Raw genomic sequence first — 11,680 nt, forward strand, 5'->3', positions numbered from 1 at the left:
GCTACATCTCAAATAAACAAAATCTAGAAAATAATTGGTTTTCCATTTTAGTATGTGTTGTGATTACTAAAGTAAAAAAGAAATTCCTGTAATTTTCTAGTCACCTATGTAACTAACACCTCTGGTGCAACTGAGCATACCTCTTCTAGCTACATAAACCAGACACTTCCAAATGTCATGTGTTATAAAGCTGTGATTAACTAAGAGGGGAAGACTTTTCTAATAGAATACAGTAAACATGCTAAAAAAATGGCACTTAAAAAAAAAAAAACCCACAACCAACATAACTCTCCTTAGCATTGTCACATCTTGATGCTGTAATCCAAAGTATATTTAAGCTGACAAAGCTATTTATACTACAGAAAACTGTGAAGTTACGTGCTTTCCTGTTCTCATTGTTCCACTTCTCATGTGAAAGCTGCTTTTTTTTTTTGCTTTGCCCATCTTGCTGGATGGCTGTGGATTATTTTTTCATACAACTTTGTGATTTGTAAAATACGCCGCGTTACACAAATCATCACATTTTATTTTGAGACTAAATCTCCACTTCAAGAAGTATCTTCCCATAAAGTATCTTCTGTGTCCTTTTCATCCTTTACCAACAGAACAGTGTAGTAGTTTTACTCCGAGTGTGCTCCAGTAGTCTCGTCTTGCTGTACAGCATTAAGACTACGGGAAAAAACACAGATGCTCTTTATCCCTAGTGATTGCTTTGCATGTAGTCAGCAAACACATACATGTACTCAGGATGTCGCTTTATTAGTGGGTTCTTCGCTGGCTGCCCAGGGGTACAACGATACCTCCGTTTAAGAAGATAAAAAGGCGAGGCAGATGAAGGACTGACAAGTGCTGAATTAATTATTGGGTTAGCAGAAGTATCTGAAACTCAGCAATTGTTCACAAATAGTGCGCTGGCATTTAGCCTGAAATTAGCTGCTCTTATTTAAGGTACAAGGAAGGGGACGTTTAAGAAGGACAAGCCCCTTCAAGCTGTTCTCCAGCCACGTAAATTGAACTCACTCAGATTTATCTTTGTAATCCCTGCCTCCACTTCCCTCGGCTACCTCATTGAGATGCACGGTGCCGGATTTCTCAGTATTCATTGCACAGCAGCGCTTACAGTCACAGCCCAGCTCCCACTGCCTACGGCTCGCAGTTGTGAGCGCTCAGCACTTCTACAAATTACACACCACCGTACCAAGCACCAAGAAAAACACAGCAAGCAGCCACAGGTGCAAAGCGCCTAGCATCACGCAGGAAATCTGTGGCAAAGGCAGGGATACGATTCAGTTCCCCAGGGCTGCATTCGTGCCCTAATCATGAAAACGTTCTCTACAGTTGTCTGCTTCATTCACTATGTACTTCCAACGGCTGCAACAAAGAACGTACCGATTCCACAGAGCACACTCCCTTTTACTACGCAACGGTTCATCCTCCAGCACAGGGCTTTTCTGTGTGCTACTGAACAGAGAAGACCCACAGAAAACTCTGCTCTCAGGGGGCTCGCACACCGTTCCATCACCCTCACCACTCACATAATCCACCAGAGTCCTTGTCCCATTGTTTGTCTCCTACCACCAAGAGCGTTGGGTGCACGGGAGTGACAGGATTCCTGATCCAATTCCTGCGCTTAATCAGGCCCCAGATTGCAGCAGCAATGAGCGGCAGGATCAGGGAAGACCGTTTTGAACGCCAGTAGCCCCAGGGCTGGAGCATGCCCAGATGTTTCATGGAACGGCTCCGGCAGGCGAGGCGCACACAGGTGTTTATTGGCTTGAAGGAAAAATCAGGAATACCAGGAATAATTCATCCACCACTTCGCTTTTCAAAGAGAACAGGAACAAGCACAGTGTGCAAATGTAAATGGCAGGTAGCAGCAGCTATTAGCTAACAAGCAGGCTTTACTTGCGGAGTTGGTTGCGTGATGAACTTTTTCTTTTCCTGGAACGAACTCATTTTAGTATGAAAACTGATTATGCATAAAGTGTTGTCACAGGCATGTAGCTGAGCAACCGTACAATTCCTTTTTTCACTAATATATATCCGTTTTAGGAACAAAAGGTGCTGCTGCAAACTGCAGTAAGTACAAATCTACTTCTTACAAATGTGATTTGCAGATTACTTTCTCTTTACACTGAAAAGCTATTTAAAAGCAAAGCAGATCTAACTGAATCAGAAGCAGCATTGTGCACTTACATTAAATATATTCACGTTCACCCTAAAATTACTTTAAGGAGCAAAGAATTGGTAGATGTGGAAAATCAAAGGAGAAATATAAGAAACTCTTCCAAACAGGCTCGCTACTTTGCATAGCAAAAGCCCTGCACAGCCTCTCCGTGACCTAGACTGCAGCCAGCTCCGTGCGATTTATTGGTTATCTTTCATAAAGCGAAATCCAAACCCCTTTTCTGTTTGGTTACTTCGATTTTAACACTAGCAGTAGCAGACAGACAGACAAAGTTTAGTTTTAGCCTGGGAGCTAAAAGAAATACCTCGAACATATGTATGTGCCGTTACAGCCTGACTTACAAAGTAGTAAAGTCAGCAAGAACTGAGCACTAAAACTGGAGAAGAGTAAATGGAAAGAGACCTTGCTGTACTTGCAGACTCGCGGTAGTAAGGAAAGCGCTCCTGACTGCTCCTGGAAGCTTGTCATGTAAGTGAGCAAGGGGAGAGCTCAGGCAGTGACAGACTGCTCTTCCAGCTGAGACGGGGGGGTCGCACCAAGTCTAAAAAAAGGGAAAAAAGTTCAAAACATGCATTTAACTGGAAATGAATGTTATCGAAACGAATTATACCCATCATTTACAAGTTTAATCTGAAAGTACCGAAGCTCCTGGCTTCCGCTCAGCTGATGTCTGGCAGCACGCTGTGTATCATCCACAAAGTATCTTCCAGAATCCCCGGCACCCTGGCTTCAGGGACTGCTCTAAATCTCACTGAATTCTGATGATTCTGATGTCATTTTCTAAGCTTAAAGTGACATCAATCATGACTCAACCTGGCCTCTCCTCCTGTATATATGACAAAGGCTTCTATTTTTAAAAAGTTTCAGACAAATACAGTCTGTATAAATTTTTTTTTGCCAAAAATATGTCCGTTTAAATCTCACAATTCTGACCGTATTTGTTCCTGTGGGATACTTGTCAGCTGGCCTATTTATATCAGGTTTGTAAGAAATTAGATGCTTTTCTAGAAGTAAAATAACAGACTTGGAGAACAGAGCTTCCACCTTGCATTATTAATAGAATTCATGATAATCTGTCGTTATGTTGTCAAGAAACACAGAGACTAATTGCACAGAGCCAACAATTCACTCAGCGTGGTGGTTAAAATGGATAAATGGATAAAAATGATTTGTGTTAGTGCCTGCAGTTTCTTGTAAATGTCAAATACTTTCTTGACATTCTAAAACCCAGGCTGTACAGCAAAAGTGGGAGAGTAGCATTTTGTATTAATTTAAAAATTCATAAAACTGATTATCCCCTTCTAGCACTCAGTATTTCACGGTTTCATGGAGACCTGAGGTGCTGCTCATAACTGACTATACTCTTTCAGCTCATCATGTCCATCATTTTTCTTTCAGCAGAGCAGTGCATGTTTTACTTCAGATAAATAAATAAAATTTTACTTCCGGTGTAAGATATTTACAGAGATTCCCCCCAACCAGTTCTCTCACTTGGAGAAAGTTGTAAATATTCATCTCCTCTATTTCCCATGCATGGCAGTCTTGCTATTCCCATGAACTAGCTGTTCCCTTTGGGTAAATCCCAATCACACCCATGTATCTTCATGTATTTCAGCACTGTCACGTTAGCTTTTTACTGTTCACTTTAATCGCCTCACAGGGTTCAAAGAACACCTGGACATATTCCCATCTGCTAGTCTTTAAAACATTCACAAAATGTTCTAGTAGAAAGGATTTATGATATTTCCTTGGTTCACCCCATTTGTGTACTTACCATACATCTGCTAGACTCTCTTTTTTCACTCTGCCATCGTAGAATGACGCACAGGTGTAACTGAACTGACAAAAGTGTTAATATTTTTCTACAAGAGATCACTTCTATTTAGCACAACTGATGTTTTACTCATTGTTCTCATTAGTACCTGCATTTATTCCAAAAGAATTGTGAAGTGAAACCATCAAAAAGCTACCAGCTGCACAACTCTTCTGAAACCTCTGTTGTGTGAGCCTGTCTTACACATTACAAAAACATGCAAAAAGGCTTAGAGATAGCTTCAGAAAAAAGAACAGAAAAGGAATATCCAGGTGGCTTTTTAACTGTGGAATACAATAAAACAGAGTTTGGAAAGTATTACACAGAAATACAATAACAAAAAAACATGATATGCGGTTTACAAGTTGAAATATATAGTGGGGTGCCTTCGCTGGAGCCAAAATCGGGAAAGCAGACAGCGCACGCTTTGTGTGGGTTTGCTAACTGCCTGACAGCTCTGAGCTTACAAACCTACGACTGGCAGCCTCCACACGTGCTGATCAACACTAGGAAAATCTTTTAAGGCTTAAGGTTAATTAAGGTTAATTATTCTGAAACACTGTGTTAGAGATTTTGGTAATAATTGCTGAAAGTGACGGAGATGAATTGCTGTCTCCATTCTGAGAGCACTTGGGAAATTACTTAAAAGCCTGTGAGAAGATTTATCGGGAACACGTTGTAGGTGTAAAAGAAATGAGACCCTGGATGAACAGCGAAGCGGCAGAGGGCACGCCAGCCTAACACAATCCTGCAATTTGCATTAAATAATTTAGGCAAAGAGTCAATAGATCTATCAGCAACACATAGTTACTATCATGTGTTTGACAGGACTTCAGTGTATTTGCACTGAAATTCACTCCCAGATACTAATCTCAGATATTAATCCAAAGATAATAATGAGCCAGCTCTTACATGTGTGATTACTCACCAAAATGTTTATCACCTTTGCTGAATGCATCTTATCTCAAAGCCAGGCCCTGAGAAGTCATCAACTTGGTTCCGGGCAAGAGCTGCCAACCCCATTGTGAGGAGCGTTATTGAAGTCAAAGGGACCACACATGAAACGAGGCACTAAAGCTCAACTGTAAAGTCAGCAAGGCCTGGCATTAGATTACAAGGTCTTCAGAGCAAAGGCATTCTTAATTTCCCAGGCACGGCAAGACAAGCGGTAAAACCCTGATACCGTTAAAATCAAACCGAAGCTTTTCTAACTTCACCAGCCCCGTGTTTTGACACACTGCCACCTCGTCTGTGCCACACCGCGTGCCTGCGGGAGCAACCCCGTGTTCGCGAGCGGCGCAGAGGAAGGCACGCCTGAGGCGAGCTGCAGGCAGAGTTCCTATCACTCCTTTAGGGGCTGAAGTGGTGTCAGCAATCTGCCGATACTTCACGCTTGCCCCACACGCACAGTACAGAAAGCAGCAGTGGCCGTTAGGTACGAAGAGCGAGGCACTCCAGGCTAAGCACTTTCCAATAGCACAAGATGAGGCCATTTACCAGGAAGAGAGGGAGTTGCAGTAGCATGAAAAAATTCTAAGTTATTCACAAGATGCTAAAAGAGAAGGGATAATCATCTGGAACCACAAGGATCCATAAGGATCACATGACGCTAGTGAGCGCAAGCCAAGTAAGCACTGCTATGGCTGGAGCGGTGCAGGGAGCGGAGTAGTAGCACTCCCTCCCTGCAGCGCTCCCAGATTTAGAGGGAATCTGGCCTTGTGTATTCCACTTAGGTTTTGCAACAGACAAGTTACTGCAGCTGGGAGCGACCCAGGAGTTCCTGCAGAAAATCAGAGCGTGAGCGTCTCACCAGAAGTACTTAAACACGGCTGCAACGACAGTAAAAAACACCAAGCGTGTAAATGCATCACAGTTTGCCAGTAGCAGCAGAATTAGTACCAGCCACCGCCATCCCTCTGGTACAAAGCAGGTGAACGTGAAGGAGGGTCAGGATTAAGAATGAGCCCATGTTTTCAGTGCTCCACAGGCGCTTCAACCACGTGTGTCTCAGGACTTGCTGGACTTGAACAGACTCTAGGCAGGTTTTAATACTGCTTTTCAGAAGATGACGCCTGGAGATCACGAAGTCAAGAGCTGCATTCAAACCGTGACAGTGCAAAGGGAATCCATGTGCAGAGTCTGCCACAACGACGTTAGCACCGTACATCGGGAGTGCTTTACCTGGCATAGAGGGTGACTCAACTTCTCCCTGCCAAATGCCTATGACTGAAGGGCACAAGAGTGGAGACTGCTCCTTCCTGTATGACACCTTGCTGCTCAAATCATGGAATCATAGAATGGTTTGGTTTGGAAGGGACCTTAAAGCCCATCTAGTTCCAACCCCCCTGCCATGGGCAGGGACACCTTCCACTAGACCAGGTTGCTCAAAGCCTCATCCAGCCTGGCCTTGAACACTTCCAGGGATGGGGCATCCACTGCTTCTCTGGGCAACCTGTGCCAGTGCCTCACCACCCTCTCTGTGAAGAACTTCTTCCTGCTATCTAATCTAAACCTCCCCGCTTTCAATTTAAACCCATTACCCCTTGTCCTGTCACTACAGGCCCTTGTAAAAAGTCTGCCCCCAGCTTCCTTGTAGGCCCCTTCAGGTACTGGAAGGCTGCAATAAGGTCACCCCAGAGATTGTCCTATGCTGTTTTCACCTATAGGTTGCTTCACAGGAGGGCTTGCAGACTTCCTGGTGGTTCAGAGCCTGGCAGTGCCCAAGCTTCTCCCTTGCAGCAATTCCTGGCCAGCCTCTCCTTTCTGCTCCACACTGTCATAAACTATGGGCCCCTGACATGGAAGTCTTCTCAAAAAGCCCCTCCTTTTTAGGAAGAAAGGGAACAAGATTAAACAGAATAGGTCACTTGAGAACAGTTGCAGGAATTCTGTCTTTATTTGTCTGGCCCGGTAGCTCTGGAAGATAGGAGCCCCACATCTTTTATAGTTATGCTTATGTAAAGAATAAAGGCCTTAATTACAGCAACTCTTGCTTTCAAGCAGGCAGTGGGGAAGCCAAAAGAGAAACAGAAGCGTGTGCCATCAGAGTAATCGTGTCTGATAATCAGAAGTGTCACAAACTTCTGAAGATTAAAAATGGAATAACAAAGTCTTTTCCTCTTTTCCTAAGTTACTGCATAATCTTACCGCAAATAGCATCTCCGATTTCAAACGCTGCGGTGTTGCCTATGGCCGTCTCTACCATGGCAGAGTGGCACCTCCTGCTTTGCTTGAAATAGCTTCCCTGTAGCTCCGCTGCCATGCCACAGCACCCCCCTCAGCGGGCTGACAGTCATGGAGAGCGTAGCCTCGGAAGAGGGGTACGTACGTAGTTGGACTTTTGAAGGGGAAATAGAACCCGATACTTCAGTTCCCACAGGATGCCACCACAGAGTCTATTTTCTGTAAAATGAAGGCAGCGGAGTGGTGTTTTACACCACAGTGTCGCATAAACGGCAAGACAGTTGGCCCAGCGACACTCCTACACAGACGAATTCCTGCGTCTCCTGACAGGTTCACATTTCTTTATCTGGCAAGCATAAAATTATAGTCTGTGTGCAAAGCAGGCTTTTCGTTTAGGGAACAATTAAGATAATCCCAGCAAGATTTCAAATTTAACTAGCTTTGTGGTGAACAAGTTTGTAATCTGCAGTCAATCAAGCTCTTTTGACTTTCAAAAAAACAGGGCCAAACCAGTATATTGGAAATGTAAAATTCTAAGCCTCCTGTGTGATTCCTGCCTGAGTAAAACTCTGCATCTATTTGCTAAAATTTTGGTATTATATCAGTAGGCTTCTTTCTTTAATCTGTCATTAATCTTCCAATTAAGCAGTAAACAGTGTTTTTGTAGGCCTGCTTTCCTCACTAAAATAAATTGCTATACTCCACAGCACTTGACAGATACATAAACATACGTACATGTGCGCACATGCCCGGTAAAATAAAGTTGCAATTGGCATAAAGGTAACCTCAGCCACACTCGTGACGAGATGCAGACTCTTGGCCTTCCCCTACTCAAAAGCGTGGGCAGAGTCTGGGCTTGCTTCAGTTTGGCTGGAGCTGGGGCTGGATCCAGCTGTGGCCAATGATGATCTGAATTCAATGAAGTCTGAAGAAGACAATAATTCAGGTTCAGTTCTGGTTTTTGACAAAACAATGGTTCAAATTAATCTTTGGTTTTGGTTCTACTTCCTGCTTAACAGCTGTATAAAGAAAAACATCTGGAATAATACCCCAGTAGGGCCAATAACTGAGACTGCTCTTTCATACTATCCAGATAGCACCACTAATAACAAAGCTTTCAGGCCAGTTTTCATCAACAAAAAACCCAACCAAACAAAAAGACTCCTTTTGTGCCTAACGAGCAATAGGAGCCAGGACTGCAAATGGGACTTCAAACACCCTGCCTCCATCTGCACCAGCCAGCAGAACGGGCCAAGACCTGGTGTTCTGGCTCGGAAGGAGAGAGGCAGGGCACAGCTCATACGTAGGTGGCTAAATTCTCTCCCCTGACAGGGCGGCCTCACACCTGCTAGGACCAACCTTTTGCTACCCCTCAGCTGTGCCCGGGCACTGCCCAGCACGGGCTGAAGCCCTGCCAGGAAGCCCCCTGACTACCTGATGCTCCAGTGAGATGCTGAAGCCCAGATCTGACCGCCCCGTGACGCCAGCACAGCCTCCGCTGACAGCTGGTAAGGAGAGATGCACTCACTGGTTGTTCGAACCTTCCTGCAGGTCTACGCTGCTCTGCCATCTCTCTCTGACTTGTAGTGGACGGCTTTGAACCTGGGACAACATCTTTGTTCCATGTCCAGAGCGCCTGACACGGGCCAGCCTGTACTAGGGAGCAGGGCTCAACCCGTGCATCCATCTGTCCAATTCCCCATCATAACTCTGCGCCTTCATCCCAAAACATGACTACTCCCACCACTTGAAGCCGAGACCAATTTCAGGGAACCATCACTGCTCGAAAATAAGACAGTAATGCAAATCTAGGAAAGGGAGGAGACACACCATGAAATGTCTGGAGGTCACACAGGGAACAAGCAGAACTGCCCCCAATTGTCATTTTCTTGAACAAGAACCCCTGAAGCCAACACTGGCTGCATAAAATTTAAAACTGCTCCTGGTCTTTCTTAGCATGTTCTGCTCTCATGCATCAGACATGAGGCCACTGGGACCCCTCGGACCCATTCTGGTTTTGTGGGAAAAACCCCTGTTCACACACTTCTCCACCTGGATCAAACGGTAACTCCACCTCTGCTTCAGAAACACCCCACCTCTTGTGTCTGCTGGGAAGGAGGTAAAAAATGCCCTTGTATCAAAGTTTTGGTGTCTCACTGTTTTTCAAGATGAGTTAATTATCTCTTCTCCCCCTCGTACGACTGGGGGTTACTGAACTGAAGCTGTACGAAGGCCAAGATGAAAAACAGAAGGAAACTGCCAATGATTGACGAGCTTGGTAAGGCTGTGCTAAGGCTGTACTCCTGCTGCAGAGTTACAAAGTCAGAATGAAGTAAAGCAACAGCTTTGCCGACACCACCGGGAACCGCAGTGCTCCTGGGGACTACATTTCAACTCTCCACAGTCCCAACAATTTTGGCTTTGCTTACTAATAAAGATTTACTAGCGCTTATTTATATTTACCAAGGAGGGAAAAGGAACCACAGAACGTTTGCAGCCAACTTAAAAACCATCTTGTTCAGTGGCTTCTAAAGATGCATTTCCAGGGCAGTACTCATATGTGTAACATTCTCAGTCCTTCTCTGCCATACCCACCGACTCTGCCTTTGAAAGCAGTACTGAATCCCCTACTCCACAAGCCTGTGTATAATCCTATAGAAAGCTTGCAACCTCTTTGTTAAACCACAAATCTAAATTTCACTTGAGGAAAATGACAGCATGCCTTCTGTGTTTTATAGCATATTCAAGTTGTGAATATTAATACGGCTACTGAAAAGAGACAGACCTAATTACGAAAGGAATTGTGACCTAACTTTCTCTATTTCTTCTCAAGAAGTTTCCAAATACTGTTTGTGCCATTTGAATTCTTTTAGAAATCCTGGACGTATTTTTCTCCATTCATATATTGAAATGTGTAGCTGGCAGCTTTGTGCCGCTAATTCTTCAAAAACTGGTTTAAATAGACATACGTGTACAACTAAAATAGAAGCAAAACCAAGTCTCAACAATCACAGGGATTTACCCTCTTTGTTAAAATGTTGGATGTCAGCGACACGAAATACCATAGTATTTTATTATAGAGATGTAAAATCATTCCATACAGTCTTCCAAATATCCAACTTGTATTTCAGACACAGATACCAAGAGGGAGAAAGTCTCCAGCTGTCTAGAACTCCAAATTCTCTCATTTGTACTGTCATTTAACATAAGACAAATTTAAGACCAGACTTATTGTTTCCAAATGTTTTTGTGTATGTTTCTGCTGAAACCTTTAACCATTATCTAGCACCAGAGTTCTTAAACAACAAATACACCCACTGGGTTCCTTTAATTTTGTGTTCAGACAATCTTCTGTGGAATGCTTGGTATCATACATTAATCATGGCGATACATGATAAATACTTAACGACTTGGACAGCAAAAGGCTCTTGGGCAAATTGCAAGTACAAATGATTTTAAGCGCCGATATACAGAAAACTTTTAATCCTGTGGGGAAACGAGTGTAGATACTGCAGTAGCAAAAAGAGACTCAGATTATAACGTGAACTGTAAATCTCTGAAGAAACTATTCATCCTTTGAAACAATCTCAGAAAAAACAAATAAGAGCTTTACCAAGGAAAAAATTCTCCACGCACGGTAGAAACCTGAACCTAAGTACATGAGGGAAATGCAGAACACTGCACTGAAACAAACCAGAAGGGGCTTAAAAGTCTTCTCTCTAATCCTCGTACGTGTTAGGCTTCACTGCTGGAAAAGACATAACAATGCAGAAAGCGACTTAGTTTAAGCATTACTTTGAGCCCAGCCAGCGCACACATGCTCCCGTGGGACTTGCGAGCGGCCTAGGAGCATACGTGACCCATGAGACACTTGGAGCTGGTAACTCAGGTAACGCTCCGAGCACCTGGCAAGCCCAGGAGAGCTGATGTCTCGGTTTGACCCGCTGACTTACACCTTCCCTCTCAGAAAGAAAATGGTTTATTTTGAGGTGGGCTGCAGGGAACGCAGAAAGGTCTATTTTGAAGAATCCAGCAACAAAAATGAAAAATTAAGAATTTTAGTGCTTGTTCTTGGTTGCTTTAATTTTCCATTTAAAGATAATTGGAGCATTGCTGTTAACAGAGACACCTATGAAACAACTCACTCCTTCAGCATTTTGCCTTTGAAGGTCATTAAGCCGATGTGTTATGGTGCAATTAACAATAAAGAAAAAACCACCTTCAGTGATATATCAATAATTTATTGTTTTGCTTAAGAAGGTGAGATCAGACTTCAGGTAAGACATCGACCAAGGACCTGATGGCAGATTCAAGTATAGAGCTCGGTACAATATCAAAAAATACTACCATTTGTCTGGCTATGGCAAACAGCTAAAACACAACAAAAACATCTGGACTTGACTGTCAAAACATACAGTTCTCTAAAAACCCACACAGCACAACTTGAAGATGTGGAATATTGGAAACATAGGAACAATCCCACCGCACACACACCC

Source organism: Eurypyga helias, unplaced genomic scaffold (genome assembly GCF_000690775.1).
Source record: "Eurypyga helias isolate BGI_N326 unplaced genomic scaffold, ASM69077v1 scaffold3610, whole genome shotgun sequence".
In the NCBI taxonomy this organism is placed as follows: domain Eukaryota; kingdom Metazoa; phylum Chordata; class Aves; order Eurypygiformes; family Eurypygidae; genus Eurypyga; species Eurypyga helias.